The sequence below is a fragment of the Cibotium barometz genome, chromosome 5, assembly GCF_041138505.1.
Source record: "Cibotium barometz isolate CiBa-2024 chromosome 5, ASM4113850v1, whole genome shotgun sequence".
NCBI lineage: Eukaryota > Viridiplantae > Streptophyta > Polypodiopsida > Cyatheales > Cibotiaceae > Cibotium > Cibotium barometz.
In genome coordinates, this window is record NC_141050.1 from 42,118,128 (window position 1) to 42,134,359 (window position 16,232).

General features: G+C 37.2%; 1 long non-coding RNA gene across 1 annotated transcript; it reads left to right on the top strand.

Annotated features, from left to right (window-relative positions):
- Positions 1-7,750: 7,750 nt before the first annotated feature.
- LOC147638513 (uncharacterized) lies at positions 7,751-8,848 on the top strand. Its single transcript, XR_015265506.1, has 2 exons — positions 7,751-7,887; positions 7,995-8,848. It is a non-coding gene; the product is annotated as an uncharacterized LOC147638513 (long non-coding RNA).
- The last annotated feature ends 7,384 nt before the right edge of the window (positions 8,849-16,232 follow it).

Here is a 16,232-nt window from a genome sequence, read left to right on the forward strand (position 1 = left end):
GACCAATTCAACTTTTGAATCATGAGTTTCTTTAATAGAGTGATTCCACTTTTTGATTGACCCCGCCAATTCTACTTTGTTTAGCGATTAAACTTTCTCTCCCTTAATTCTAAAAAGCAAATCATTTTAATGGTTCTACATTGGCAACTCTACATTGGTGATTCTACCATAGTAATTCTACATTGGCGATCCTACCATAGTAATTCTACATTGGTGATCCTACCCTAGCAATCCTACCACCGCGATCCAACTTTGGCGATTCCACTTTAGTGTTCCTACCATAGCAATCCTACCAACCGTAGTAATTCTACATTGGTGATCCTACCCTAGCAATCCTATCACCGCGATCCAACTTTGGCGATTCCACTTTAGTGTTCCTACCCTGGTGATTCTACATTGGTGATCTTACCTTGGTGACCCTCCTTAGCAATCCTACCTTAACGATCCAACTTCGACGATTCCACTTTAGTGATCCTACCCTGGTGATTCTACATTGGTGATCCAGCTTAGCAATCCTACCTTAACGATCCAACTTAGGCAATTCCACTTTCTATGATCATTCGCACTTTCTAGAATCGTCCGATTCCACTTTTTATGATCATCCAATTCTACTTTTTATGATTGTCTAATTCTACTTTGTGTGATCGTTTGATTCAAATTTCTCAGTCGCTTGATTCTACTACTAAGTTTTAGTAGTTTGTAAATTGTTCATTAGTACCATGTGACTTCACTTCAAGCTTTATTTTTTGCGTCTTTTCTTCTCAAATTCATCTGTAGGACAAGTATGGCCAACAAATTTATAATGATTTATTTTTGTTTGGTATTCTTTTCAAAGAGGATAAACTAGATGTGTCAAATTACTCCTTATAGAGTTTTATGGTCAAAAAGGTCCTTTGCTACAAAGATATTACGGGGTCATGTCATTGGTGAGACGAGCCTCGCCTTGGCACAATTGTTCCTACTACTCCTCAAAGGGGTTAGTGTCAAACAACAAATCCAGCATCAAGTTCCTCAAACTACTAACTAAAGAAGATGGGATTCACATGATGCCCAAGATTTGGCATTGATTGCCTTGTAAGTTAAAAGGTCTATTATTCTACATAATCTTTACATCTTATGAGTAAAATTTATACTAACTATACTCTGCATTTCTTTCATACACCTTGCAGAGGTTTCCATTATCAGTGATGTTACTAGCAACCACCTTGGTTGCATCAAAGAGCACTCAGCACTTTGCAGGTTGTGTGATTACTTGCTTGGATATTATCAGAAATGGCAGACAGTAATGTATTTCAGATGTATCCGGTGAGGATAAGCTTGATGAGACCAACTACTTGTTATGGTCCTATATGATGTGGCATGTTATTGGTAGCCAAAGGGCTATGGAATGTTGTGGTTGGTATTAAGAAACGTCCTAGTTCCTCTGATGAACATGATGTAGAAGGCACATCTGTAGACACGGACTTAGTTTCATATAGGGTATTACCATAGCATAGCATACCTCCTACACAAGAATAAACAAAGTGAGATGGAAGAGATGCGCAAGCACATACATTGCTTGCTTTGTTAGTTAAGAGGAGTATCATTCCTCACATTCATGTAGTACTACTAAACATGCTTGGGATGCACTTGTGTCATTGTACTAGGTATGTAATGAAGCATGTGTTGCCTATATATGGAAGCAATTAGAGTCAAAGCATATGGATGAGGGAGACTCCATGGACATTCTCCTTACAAAAATTAAGGATTTTAAGGAGTAATTAGTCAGTGTTAATGAAATATGTCCTAATAGTTCATTGGTTCCTACTGTCTTGAATGCGTTGCCCGACTCGTATCAAGGTTTTGCTTCTACCATCAGACTTATGATGGAAGGGAATCCAAATGCCTTGAAGTTTGAGGAGTTGGTTTCTGTGCTCTTGTAAGAAGAGCAATCCAGGCAAAATAGATCTTTCATGCATATAGGAGATCAGGCTTTCACTGCCAATCGACAGAGGCAAAGGTAAATCCTTTCCTCAGGGTAGTTACAAGTAGAAATCAAAGTCACTGGGCAAGCCTGCAGACAAGGAATGCGTCAAGCCAAAGAAAAAGGGAAAACGCATCTATCACAGGAAACCTTGTCACTACATTAATGAGTGTAGGAAATAGTTAGAGAAGGAGAAAAAGAAAAACTCAGGTATGGTTGTAGTAGCTGATGCATCATCATCGAATGCAAAAAACAAAGAATTTGCAAACTATGCACATGATGATTGGGCTTTCATTGTGCAATCTAGTTATGACCCTTCACATAAGGATGTACGCATGGTTGTTTTACAGATGTACATGTTTGGTATTTTAACAGTCGTGCTAATAAATACATTACTTCTCATTGCAGTTTGTTCTCATCACTTGAATCTTCTCCACAAGGAAACGCTGTAACATGTGCAAACAACTCCTCATATCTTGTAAAAGGAGTTGGTAAAATTGTTGTCACCCCTACAATTGGTGGAACAATCATACTTTTAGATATATTATATGTACCAGGGATCAAGAAGAACTTGTTATCTATCTCTACCATTACTAAGGCTGGCTTAGTGGTTCAATTTGAGGATGACAGATGTATTGTTCATGATCGCAGTGTGACGGCAAGATAGTTGTTTCTTCTGGTACTTTGTCTCATGGACTTTACACGCTAGATGCATATGAAAGACAAAGGCATGCTATATGTATTATTTCTGCCACAAAGGCAATGGGTGATGCAAAGCTGTGGCATGCACACTTTGGTCACTTGAACTTTGGCAATTTGCTGCGTTTACATTGCGTCTGAGCTGCCACATCTTGAAGCCCCTATCAAACATGTTTGTGAGGGCTCTATTCTTGGAAAAATGCAACGGGCATCATTTCCCAAAGATGGTTCAATTAGAGCTATCCAAAAATTGCAACTTATATACAGTGATGTATGTGGTCCTATGAGGACACCATCTATTGGGGGCTACCTTTATTTTGTCACATTCATTGATGATTATTCTAGACATACCTGGGTATATCCATTGAAATAGAAATTAGAGGTTTTTATGTGCTTTATTCACTTTGCTGCTATGGTTTAAAATGCTTCTACATGTAAAATTGGTACCCTACGTACTGATCGAGGGGGGGGAGTATATGTCTAAGGAGTTTCATGCATAGAAACTGAATTGAAACATTGTGGTGTGCAACATACCACTTCTTGAGGGAGAAAACCTTGAGGTTCTTGGCTCCCACTCCTCCATTGGAGCTTTGCCCAAAGATAGGGTGGTTTAGTGTCCTCTTCATAAAGTTTATGGTGATGTTTATAGAGCTAGTTAGTGAATCTGGAGCTTGCAGGACCATAATGGCTCTTATTTCTAGGTGTCTTCTTATTCTTCCATTCATGTTTATGTTTATTTAGCTTATTTCATCCCAAATCTTCTCACTGGAAGTTTAATCTAGAGCTTGCAGACAGCAGGACCACAATGGCTCCTATTTCTAGGTGCCTTCTTATTCAAGTCCATTCATGTTTATGTTTATTTCATCCCAAATCTTCTCGTTGGAAGTTGAATCCGAAGAGTTTTTTCTTCTTATCTCTACAAAGTTCTCTATTGAGTGTTGGTTGTGTTGCTAGGACCGAAGGCTAAGTAAGTTTGAGGAAGTGTGGTTTGATGCACTCTATAGTTGACTAGATTAGCGTTTCCAACAATTAGTCCAGATCGGATCAAGGGTTTCACTCTGTGAAACATTCTCTAGTGCTTCCTGAAGCAGGTCTAATTTTAGACATGTCTCTTCTTGCTCAAGCTTTAAAGAAATGTATTTCTTTTAGTTTCGAGTTTTTTGGCTTTTTGAACCTTTTTTTGCCGAGCTCACATCTCTAGGCTCATGTCTCCAGGCTCATGTCTACGAGCTCACATCTCCATGCTCACATCTGTAGGTTCACGTATGCAAGCTCATATATGTAGGCTCATGCCTTTTTGTATGAACTAGGCTCATATACTTTATTTTTATGAAATAGTCTTAAATGGGGGATGGACTTTTATGTGATAAGCCTATTATAAGGTTGGCGTATAATTATTGGTGTGGGTAATTATGGTACTTTAATGCCTCAATAATTGCAAAGGATAAGATTTTTCTTTCGATTTTATACCTGGTACAGGTTGTAACAAGAAAATTCTTAAAGGACATGAGTAGGTATATCCTTACAAGTCTTTAAGACAATAATAATGGGTTGGTGCAGTAGATAAACCTTCCTTTAGACTCACATCTATAAGCTCTCATCAGTAGGCTCATGTGTCTAAGATCATGTCTCTCATATCTCCAGGTTCATGTTTGCACTCATATCTCTATAGGCTCACATGTCCAGATTCATGTCTTTTTTTGTGGGATAGTGGACTTGCATCTCCCAACTCAAGAGTTGGTTTGGCCTGGTTTTTAAAGTTTTTGAGATTTTTTGGACTTGATAGGAGGTGGTTAAGGGCCTAATCCTTGCTAATGGTGGTTATGTAAGTAATTAAGTGTTTTTTATTGGATTTGCATGCCTTCTAAGCTACCACTTCAAATAATACATGGAAAAACTATGAAATACAAGAAAATAATTAACTATCCCTCTAATCCACACCTAATGGAGCTTAATGCTCATGTTTTTAAAGTTGATTCCACTCCTAATCATAATTGCTAAGCTATCCCTTGTGGTGTAATACAATGAAATCTAAGCCTTTCGGGCTCTAAAATCATGCAAATCACCAATAAACTAAGGTTTTTCCATTCCAAAAGATGAAAATAGAATGCATTAATGCAACAAGCTTCAAATCAAAATAAAAAATAATAACTAGGCATCCAAGACTCCAAAACAATATGTGTGATCTCCTAATTAATGCCAACCAATATTGATTAATCCAAATAGCTTGAAATGATTGTATACTACTTTCTTACTGCTGTCAAAAATGACTTATATTTCACACTAACCCAGCCAAACTTAAAAATGGTCCGACCACTATTACTAGTCTGAAGAAAGTGTGTACACGAAGCCCTTAGAATTTCCCTATTTAACATTAAGCTAAAGGTAAGGCCGCTTTATATATTCCAGCACCATTTTACAAAAAGATAGTGCTTGTTCAAGCTGGTAAGATGGAAAAGTGCCTTATGATAGATTTGGGGGGTGAAACCATGTTAACAATGAAGTAGTTAACAAACATTTATGGCATATGCACACAATGTTTACACACCAGATCTATGATACTGCATTATAGAAAACCTAAAATGGAACAAGCTTAAACTCACACTCCCCCAAATGTCTGTAAAAACCTTGCAGCATGCGAACGGGCCCTGAAATGTGATTGAAATGGCCTGAAAGCTACAAAACTCTGCTACCTTCACTATCCAACACATTATAGAGTGTACCTCTCCCCGTAAGAGGATAGCTCAATCTGAGACAATTAGAAGAGTAGCTCAAGGAGGTAATGACAAGAGCAAATGACAAAGGGGAGAGCTAAGAGAACCTGCTCTGATACTAATTGTTGGAGAGAGACAAAGGTAGCAACACACACACACACACACACACACACACACACACACACAAATGCAATAAGCAAGCCGAGATACGTAGAAGCACATCACTCAAAATATATTAATGAGAATGAGTGAAGTGACATGATTAGGTCACTTACACACTCACTCATAAGAGTGTAAACACACTCGGGGGAAAGAAACCTCCTAAGGAGGGAAAAAGTGACGTGGCCCATTATAAGCCTACATCTACACCTCACTACCATATAAATGGCTACAAATGAGAGACAAAGAACCACATTAATCATTAAAGCATCATGAATTATACACATTGAGAAACAACACTAGAGAATATCTTTTTAACTCACCCATGTTGTAATTTCACCCTTCTTTTCCTTTCATGCACATGCACACCATAGATAGCAACATTTTCAATGGAAGTCATCATTCATAAAACAAAATTCTATGCATTTCAACATAAAACTTTGTACAAAATGAAATAATCATTTATCTGCACCAAGCTTGTAAGATGTCGTGACCTACTTAACTCTACTTTTATGAATCAACCTCCTAGTTTGTCCTCACAAAAAGAAAGCCTGTGCTCACGCAACCACCCAGGCACCTCGCTTTCCCTAATATCTCCTAGCAAGCATGACACCAAGGAGACACTTTAGTTGATTAACCTACCAGAGCAAGCCGCTTGACATACCTAGGCCGCTTCACCTATGCTCACCCGAGTGTACCTGTGGTTGTATGCCCATGACTTACACTAAGACAGGCAAAACCCTCGATCTTCTTGCCTAGTGATGAGAAGTGAAAAGATTGGGAGAGAAGAAAGAGCTTGAGCTCTTACAAGCACACACACACTCTCATAAACAATGGATAACACACACACAAAGATGAAAGGCTAAAATCTTCTTCTCCTTGTTGCTCTCAAAAGAGGTCTACAAAAGATAAGTAAAAACCAACATAAGTACTAGAGTACTATGTACAAGCGGTCCATTCAACTTACTATATGCAACTCATCAGGAATGTGTACGTATGCAATGTATCCACACACTTTCAAGTGTGATGAATCTGGTTTTCTACTAGAATACTTCTTCTTAGGAGTCACATCATACATGCCACTATGGGGGTTCTATTCATAATGCAAAATGTAGTCGCAAAACTGCTTTAGCCTAATAATGGTGAGGCATGCTCTTCTTAGCCACCATCAACACACGAGCAACCACTGCAATGTGCTTACTCTTCCTCGTCGCAACACCATTTTGCTGTGCAGAGTGTACTTGCATGTGAATTACCTCTGAATTGTTGTGAAAATCATGGTTCTAGGCCAGGTTATGGGGGATCAAAACAAATAAGTAACACCATAATGAAGATTAAGAGAATGCCCAAAATTGATTAAGAGGAACTTTAAGTAGTTGAATATTAATTAGGGCCAATATGTAATCTTATTGCATGAGAGTTAATCCCATGACATCATTTTATTTGAATATTAATTAGGGCAAATATGTAATCTTATTGCATGAGAGTTAATCCCATGACATCATTTTATAGATCTCATGGAGCTCCATCCCACAAGATATGTGCACCCTTGTGCCATCCATGTGTCCATAAATGCTCACATGCACCTTCCACGTGCCTTCTTTTTTACCATTGGCTACCTTTTATATTTATCCATTCGCATCCCCTAATAACCTTATCTTGCGTCCATTCTAATTTCATGACATCCTGAGCTCCATGTACCTTACTCTCCCACATACATGTGCCCCATACATGACATGACGGGCACCATATTTCAACAACCTCCCTTGGTGCCCAAATGGGTCTCATCCCAAGAAGGTAATGTGACATACATAGATATGACATTTCCCCCCCCCTTAACGGAGACACACACATACATCACTTAGCCTACATCATTGGTGGTGGCTAGAGGTGATTACATCAACATGACATGACATCATGGACATGAACATAGATAGCAGCACATCCACTTACATATGGGCACATCTTGACCAAGGGTTGCCCAATCCCAAGGTTGACATAGACATCATCATAACATCTAGGAGTGATGTCCTTTTGATCATCATACATCATGGTCATAAAACATAGACACAACAATGGCTTTCCGCTCACATACTCATGTGGTTGTGACATTTTGCCAATGTTGCTTTAAATACTTTTGTGGATGAGAATCCATAGTGAAGCCCATGATAACTTGGAGTCCATGAAAATTTCTCCATACTGTGAAGAGCTCTTAGAAAATTCATTTTTACACCATAGCTCTTACCCAAACCTTGTAGGGTTATTTTTAAAGCCTTATCTTTTAGGTTTGTGTGGTGCCGTGGTTGCTATGCTACAGTGGACCAGCGATGGCGATGGCGATGGCGGTGGAAGGTCTTTTTCTGCCTCTCAAGCTTAATGTCGATGGATATGCCTTAGCCTATGGTACTGGTCGTGTTTGTCCACTCACCACTGTCAGCATTGCAATGTCGCTTTTGCAGACGACGTTGATCAATGCAGCTTGCATACACTTCTAGCCGGAGCGACTCTTCTTGCCGCCGCCAGTGCTAGGGTGCTTTCTTCTCTGAATTTCATAGCCGTCGTAAAGCTTTTGTGTGGCCATGCCCTCGGACTCTACAACATGGCTTTGCTGCCCACTGATGCTGTCATCAGTAGGTAACTGAAGCTCTGCTTGCTCCGTGAATGTTTTGAAGTTGAAGATCTTTGTTTAGTGTCTCTTAATGTTGATAAGAGCTCCAACCCTTACTATGGCTCTTTTGATGCATTGACACCTTCCTCCCTTCTTGCACAATGCTTTTCTTCCTCCCCCTATGCAAGCAAAAAGACAATGTGCAGGAGAGACGATAGAGCGCTAAGAACTAAGCTAATTACTCTAATTTAGCATTTAATTAAGATGATATTCATCTTAACTTGGCCATCACCATGGCTGTGATACCATGATGAAAAGCATGGATCTAGGCTAGGATATGGGAGATTAAAGCATTAGAGTTAATCCAAGTAAATCCTTTTATAGCTCTCCTGGAGCTCTATCCCGCAAAATATATGCATCCTTGTGCCATCCATGTGCTTACTTTTTGACCATTGACTACCTTTTACATTCATCCATTCACATCTCTTAATAACCTTAGATTGCATCCATTCTAATTTCTAAGCTCTATCTACTTTACTCACATAGACATGTCCTATACATGACATGATGGACACTATATTTTATCATGGATTTTATGCTTTTTCAAGTACCGACTAAACTCATTGGAGTAGTACTCTTCTCCTTAGGCACTTAACCGACAAACTTGTTTGCTTTTAGTCAACATTCTGAAATTTTAAAAATGAGTACACACTTCACTTTTCTCTTTCATGAAATAGATCCACATCTTCCTTGTGTGGTCATTAATGAAAGATACATAATAATGATAGCCTCCCACTTATATCGCCTTTGTCAGCTCCCATACATGTGAGTACACCATATCAAGTGCTCTCTTTCTTACGTTCTTGTCATGCGAAAATATATTCTTTGTTTTCTTTCCAAACTGACATGCTTCACATACTTCATATATTCCATCCATATTAAACTTTAGCAAGCCTGTAACAAATTCTAAATTCTACATAGACTTTAATCGCTGCTCATTCACATGACTAATATGTTTGTGCTAGATATCTATATTGGTTTGCACCTTGTACAAACATAGCAGCTTTCACCTCACGCATGCTTACATCCAAAGTAAACATTATGGGCACTCTTTTTTTCTTTGTAAGCAAACTGTTAAAGTCCCCAACATAGTAGCCCTCAGGATTAAAGCGTACATGCAAACCTTGCTCAACCATCTGTCCAATAGAAACCAAATTATTTGTTATGTTGTATACATGAAGTATATCAGCCGAGTACCTCATCTCGTCATCTTGCATAGCCAATGGCACATTCTCAATATAAGCAGTAGGATGATCCGTGTCATCCGCCATTCCTACTACATAACTTGTTTTTTTTAAATTTTTGACATCTCTAAACCACTCAAGTCACATAATAGGTCATGCGATTAGAGGCTCTTGAGTCCGTATACTATACATCATCATTGTATGTGGATACATCTGTCTCATTGAATTCAATATATGCTTCATAACAAATAACCATTTATATCTATCTTCAACCTACTTGCTTAAAGATGCATAATTGTTTTGCTACAACTTGCCACTTTTTATGTCACTCTACTTCTTATGCCATTCTATTCCAAAGTGACCTAATTCGCATAATAAAAGAAATCCTTTAAACTTGATTCCAATTATTGGTGTCTTTGCTAATTACCTTGGCCTCTTTGCCTCCCCCTAGCTTGAGACTAGCCTCTTCCACCTGTGTGTGTTTGTTGTTTTGGACCTCTATCTCTACCTAAATTTGAGTAGAAGATCTGTTCTGAAGTGTTCTTGCAATAGAGGTATTGAAAAGCTTATATTCTTTGCCAAGCCCATTCAAACATACGCTCACCAAGTCATCTCATCTTCCACTAAGACATTAACAAATCCAAGGGATTCAATAATTCCCTATATCTTCAACGCATACTCATTGATGGATATATTCTTCTTCTTCACTATATATGAAGCTCTTATTTTAGCTGCAGCTTCCTTGCCTTTGTGTTTATCTGGAACATCTTCATCAGGTTTTGCCATGTAATTGTTCGAGTATTGGCATTTTGTATATGCCCTATCATAATGTCTGTCACACTAACTAAAAGCCAATACATGACTTTCCTTGCACCTTGGTTTTCTAGTCTTTGAAAGCCTTTATCTCTACTAGAGTAACGTTCTCTTCAGGCAATTTCGAAGGCTCCTTATTGTCTCTTTCAACATAGTCCCAAAATCCTTTATCGATTAGGAAATTGGTCATCCTAAACTTCCACGTATGAAAGTTGTTCTTGTTAATGTTGTCAGAGATCTTTGCTTGCAACAACTAGAAATCTGTAAACAAACAATTTCTGTATGTAACCTATAGTAGTATTTATTGTAGCTGCATGAGTGAAGTTACATTAATATCTGTTGACTGCATTAGCAAAGTTACAATAGTATCTACTATAACTTTGTTAGCGATACTTATGTATAATCTATATGCAACATGTAACACAACAATATTTGATGTAACTGCATTAGTGAAGTTATAACAATATTTGCTATATAACTCCGTTAGCGATACTTATGCACAATTTGTATGTCAGAGCACATGACTAGAGTACATGTACATACACCCACAATCAGAAATACGTGTGCAATCACTATTTGAACACCCAAAAAGCATTTATACACTGTAATAACCAGTGTTTGAATAGAAATAGTTCTCCTAATCGGAACTTCCTAGAAGTGTCCGAAAACACATTATAGTGACCAAATGGAGGTCAAATTTACGTTCTCAAAATGTAAATCTAGTCACACAAAATTGTAGTACGAGGTACTGTGCACTATATAGAGACCCCCATGCCTACGAAGATAGCTCCTTAATCGGAGATGTATAGCTCCCAGAGCTACCCAAGGGGTGTCATACCAAACAAGCAGGGAAAGAGATGATGATGCTCTTACTCGTGTACTGCTTCCTTTGCCTTCGTAGCTTCCTTTGCTTGCCACTCAGCTCCTTAGCCTGAACTAGGTTCTGATAACATGAAAAGATTGGGAGAGAAGAGAGAGCTCGAGCTCTTGCAAGCAAACACACACTCACACAACAATGGATAACACAAACACAGATGGAAGGCTAAACTCTTCTTCTCCTTGTTGCTCTCAAAAGAGATCTTCTATAAAAGATAAGTAAAAACCAGCATAAGTACTAGGGTACTATATACAAGCAGTCCATAATATGAGCACGCTAAGCAGGTAAGCTGGCAAGATAAGTATGTCGTTTCTTGGTTGAACTAGGTAGGTGTAGTCCACATGTAGATCACTAGCAAAGATCCACCGTGGTGTGAGCTACCAAACATGCCAATGGTGTAAATGTGGAACGGTTACCTAAGCATGTCATGTGAGTGAACTTTCTTGAGAATTTAATTATATTTATTCAATAAAAATTATAGTTAGAGATGAGAGTATATGAATATCTCTAAACAATTAGAAAAATATAAAGAAAATAAAATTGTGATAAAAATAGCATCTTTATGATAGAGATCCCAAAAAGTAGGTCGATTTTTGCATACGGTTGAATTTAGCAAAACGGCCCGTGTAGACCAGGCCTATTTTCGTAATTTTGAGTACCAACTTGACTATATTTTGACAAAAAGGCAGAGAGATACAGTGGCTGCAAGTTGCAGGCCTGTACTTGTATACAAGGAGCCAAGACAGGTTGAGATAGGCAAACGTCTACAGGGAGTATTAGTTCTCTTATTGTTTTCCTTATATGGTTTAATTATTTCATGAGAGAGAGAGAGAGAGAGAGAGAGAGATTAAACATGGTTTGTAAGAATTACAGGTTCCTTGGATGAAGCTCTCTTTTCTTTCTATCTTCTCTTTTCACCTATGATGAGAAGATGTATGATTGTATCAAATTACTTCATACCTTAATAAATCATTAAAATACTCATATGTGAGACCGCGGGTCTTACATATGGGGGAGAAGACTGGACCTAATGCTTTTGTCTTGTGTTCATAAATATTTTTTCGTTTAATTCTTCTTCTAAGGTTGATGTATTAAACTTGTAGTTAACTTATTTAAAGTAATTTGTAAAATTTGTTGAAATCTTGTACTTGGAGAAAAGGTCCTGTAATAGTAGTATCAGAGCTACAGGCCAAGTACAAGATCTTTTCACATGCTTAGGGAAAGAAAATCAAAGATGCGGGTTATGGACTAACCTATTAATAATTGGACTATAGTGCTTTTGCTATTTTGCAGAACATCATTGCAATCGAATCTATATAAGATAACTTTTCATCAACACTCAAGGTTAGTATCTATTATCTTATATCCATAATCAATTTATCTTTCATTGTTATGATGTTAAGTTTCTCATGAATTATGTTCAAGAATTTTATATTGCTTATTCATAGAAACCATAACGATTCATATCTCTTGGAGTGTTAAATTATTTTGACAGATAATTTCAATCACATCACAATAATGGAGAACAGTTATACTCTATTTTTCAATTCTTAAATGGATACCTGAATGGTTTTGTCCCACCTATCCCAATCTCACCCAATCTTACTTTCAAACACGGGCCAGTTAATATGATGCAATTGAGTACAGTTGCTATCCCGGGTAGGAGGGATGTCACGGTTTGTCCATCCATCCTTCTGTGGTTAATCGAGGATACCTAATTACCACTATGTTAGAAGCATGGCACTTGGGTGATTTCGAATATTCCATGTGTAAGACATGAAATTAGGGATGGCTGGAACTAAGTGTTAGATTTAATGCTTATGTGCAGTCGTGTAACCTTAACATGTGTTGCTAATGTAAATGTGTTTGAATGAACAACCTTGTGTAGGTTCGTGAGATTGACGGGCTTTGTGCTCGTAAGCTGGAATGGCTGGGACATGATGGTGGTGATATGGTGTGAGTAATTACCCGAGAAGGGTTTTCTCAGCCACACACTGGATAACAGTTGTTTTCTCGGGAAAGAGGCACTGATCTAGTGTGTTTGATCACCCTCTGGGGTCGTTGGGGATGCCCATAGCTTAGAGAAAACTGAACTTGAGTACGGGTTAATACTCATGATTGTTGTTGGTGTTAGTAGTTGTGAGAGCTGCTGACATTGTGTGATGGTGAATTACTAGTATAGTTGGAGAGAGTGTGAACATGTGTTACTCATTAGCCAGGGTGAATATAGCATGAATATAAGACAATGGATCGAGATGGTTGATATCTTAACAACAATATCGGGCTTTTGGTATGACGGGTATGTTTCTTATCAACTGTTATTATTTTTTGAAAAAAAAGAAATATATTTAACATGCATACTTTGTTGTTGATGGTTTTGGTAAGACTTGTTAAACATATTTTATTGGTAATGTATGATCTAATGTACCATGTGTACAACCCTGCTGATTTGTTGGACTTTTCTTTTGTCAAATTTCTAGGCCAGGTTTTGCAAGCTACGCAACTGAGGACAGTTGCTTTCTTAACCTGGAGGACTGTTATGTGAGTGAACTTTCTTGAGAATTTAATTATATTTATTAAATAAAATTTATAATTAGAGATGAGAGCATATGAATATCTCTAAACAATTAGAAAAATATAAAGAAAATAAATTTGTGATAAAAATAGCATCTTTATGATAGAGATTTCAAAAAGTAGGTTGTTTTTCGCATACAGTTGAATTTAGCGAAACGGCATGTGCCTAAGTGGTAGACCAGGCCTATTTTCGTAATTTTAAGTACCAACTCAACTATATTCTGACAAAAAATCAAAGAGATACAGTGGCTGCAAAGGCCTATTCCCGTAATTTTAAGTACCAACTCGACTATATTCTGACAAAAAACCAGAGAGATACAGTGGCTGCAAGTTGCAGGCCTATACTTGTATACAGGGAGCCAAGACAGGCTGAGATAGGCAAACGTCTACAGGGAGTATTAGTTCTCTTATTGTTTTCCTTATATGGTTTAATTATTTCATGAGTGAGTGAGAGAGAGAGAGAGAGAGAGAGAGAGAGAAATTAAACATGGTTTGTAAGAATTGTAAGAATTGTAGGTTCCTTATATGGTTTAATTATTTCATGAGTGAGTGAGAGAGAGAGAGAGAGAGAGAAATTAAACATGGTTTATAAGAATTGTAGGTTCCTTGGATAAAGCTCTCTTTTCTTTCTATCTTCTCTGATGAGAAGATGTATGATTGTATCAAATTATTTCATACCTTAATAAATCATTGAAATACTCATATGTGAGACCGTGGGTCTTACATATGGGGGGGCAAATTGGACCCAATGCTTTTGTCTTGTGTTCATAAATATTTTTTCGTTTAAGTTTTTCATTTAATTCTTCTTCTAAGATTGATGTATTAACTTATAGTTAACTTATTTAAAGTAATTTATAAAATTTGTTGAAATCTTGTACTTGGAGAAAAGATCCTGTAATAATAAGAAGGTAATGCTCATAATCCTCCTATTTCATAGGCTTATGTTTCAATTCTTTGGTATCAGGATCTCTAGTACCCCTTGAAGAATTAATCAAGCTCACATATACATTATAAGAACAAAGCATAGACTTAAATCAAATTGACACGATTAAATCATAATATAAAAGCATGAAATAGAGTAAACATCACCATCGACACAAGATTGGGTGCAATCTCTCTCCTCATGCATGCAACTTCCATTTTCACGACATGAGTATTTTGAAAATTGTATTCAAAATATATCCCAAGGAGCTAATTATAGTTATGGATACAAAATAGGGCTTTGCTTTTTCACTTTTACAAAAATAACTCAAGCACTAAAGCTTGTTCACACACTTAGTGGAAAATAACCAAAATTCTTTCAACACATGTGCTAGTAAAATAGCAATGACACGCACCAATGCATATAAAAATAATATGTACAATCATTTGGTGCATGGCCAACAAAATAACCATATGAAATAATAATCCGAGATGATATAGACAAGATACTCAATGTGTGACACACACACACACACACACACTACTTATCACCTATCTCATAAACATAAACACATTAGTTGTTTCAATTAATTGCTATCATAACAATTAATCCCAATACGAAACATTAATAAGCACAAATACAACACACTCACCACTTGTTACACTTAAGTCAAGATTTAGGTTTGTGCTTGCTGGTTCTAGTCACGTTTCACCATAGTCTTGCACTTACTACTAAATGATTACTAGCACACTTGATTTTATCCTTCTCAGATAATTTATCCCCAGAAAAGTAATCATCAAGTTGACTAAGCCATGCAAGTATTGTGCGAGCATCTTTCTTGCCATCAAAATTTTGAAAAGTAAAAGCTTTGCGGCTAATTTTCTTCTCCTTCCTAGACTCCTGAGCTCTAAGAGAAACTTGCATGGTTCTCTAAATTTGGTCGCCATTCAGAGTTTGAAGATTCACTATGACTAGCACCTCTATGTCTCTTCACGGGATAACCTATCCTCTATATCCCTTCTCAACTCCTTCTCAACTAAAATCTGGTTTTGGAGTGCATGTTGCTCTTGAATGGTTGGGGGTAGAGGATTCGTGATGAAAAGAGAGATGTAGATAGATAAAAGGTGCAAATTTTAAATGTAGAAATATACGAAAATAAAAATTGCTAAAATAATGATCATACTTATAACTTTCACCCTCAATTTATAAGAAGTTAGAAGCTTGTTCAACTCATGCTGTGAGAAGAAAAAATCCACAAGTGCCAAGAGACCATCGCGAGTAGTATCAAAGTGGACATGTACTCACCGTAGAAAACTCAAGAGACTTTACCTTTGAATTCAACTGGAGTTATCTAGTTGTAATTCGACGTCAAAAGTTAGACATCGGTGAGCAATGTTATAAATTGCTATTGTGAAACCTTCCTTTTGTTATAATATGCAAACCTTTGCTTCATTTTTTGCTCATTAAAAATAATTTTTGAAATTATGCTATGAGTCCCCAAATTCTAAAATCTCCTTGAAATTATGCTATGAGTCCCCAAAATCTAAAATCTCCTTGGAATTAGTTAATGCTCCCAATTTTGCATCTTGAAACTCTTCTTTTGAAGATGAATAAAAGCTTTATTGGAAAGCTTTTGCAAGTCTAATAAAGCCTTAATCC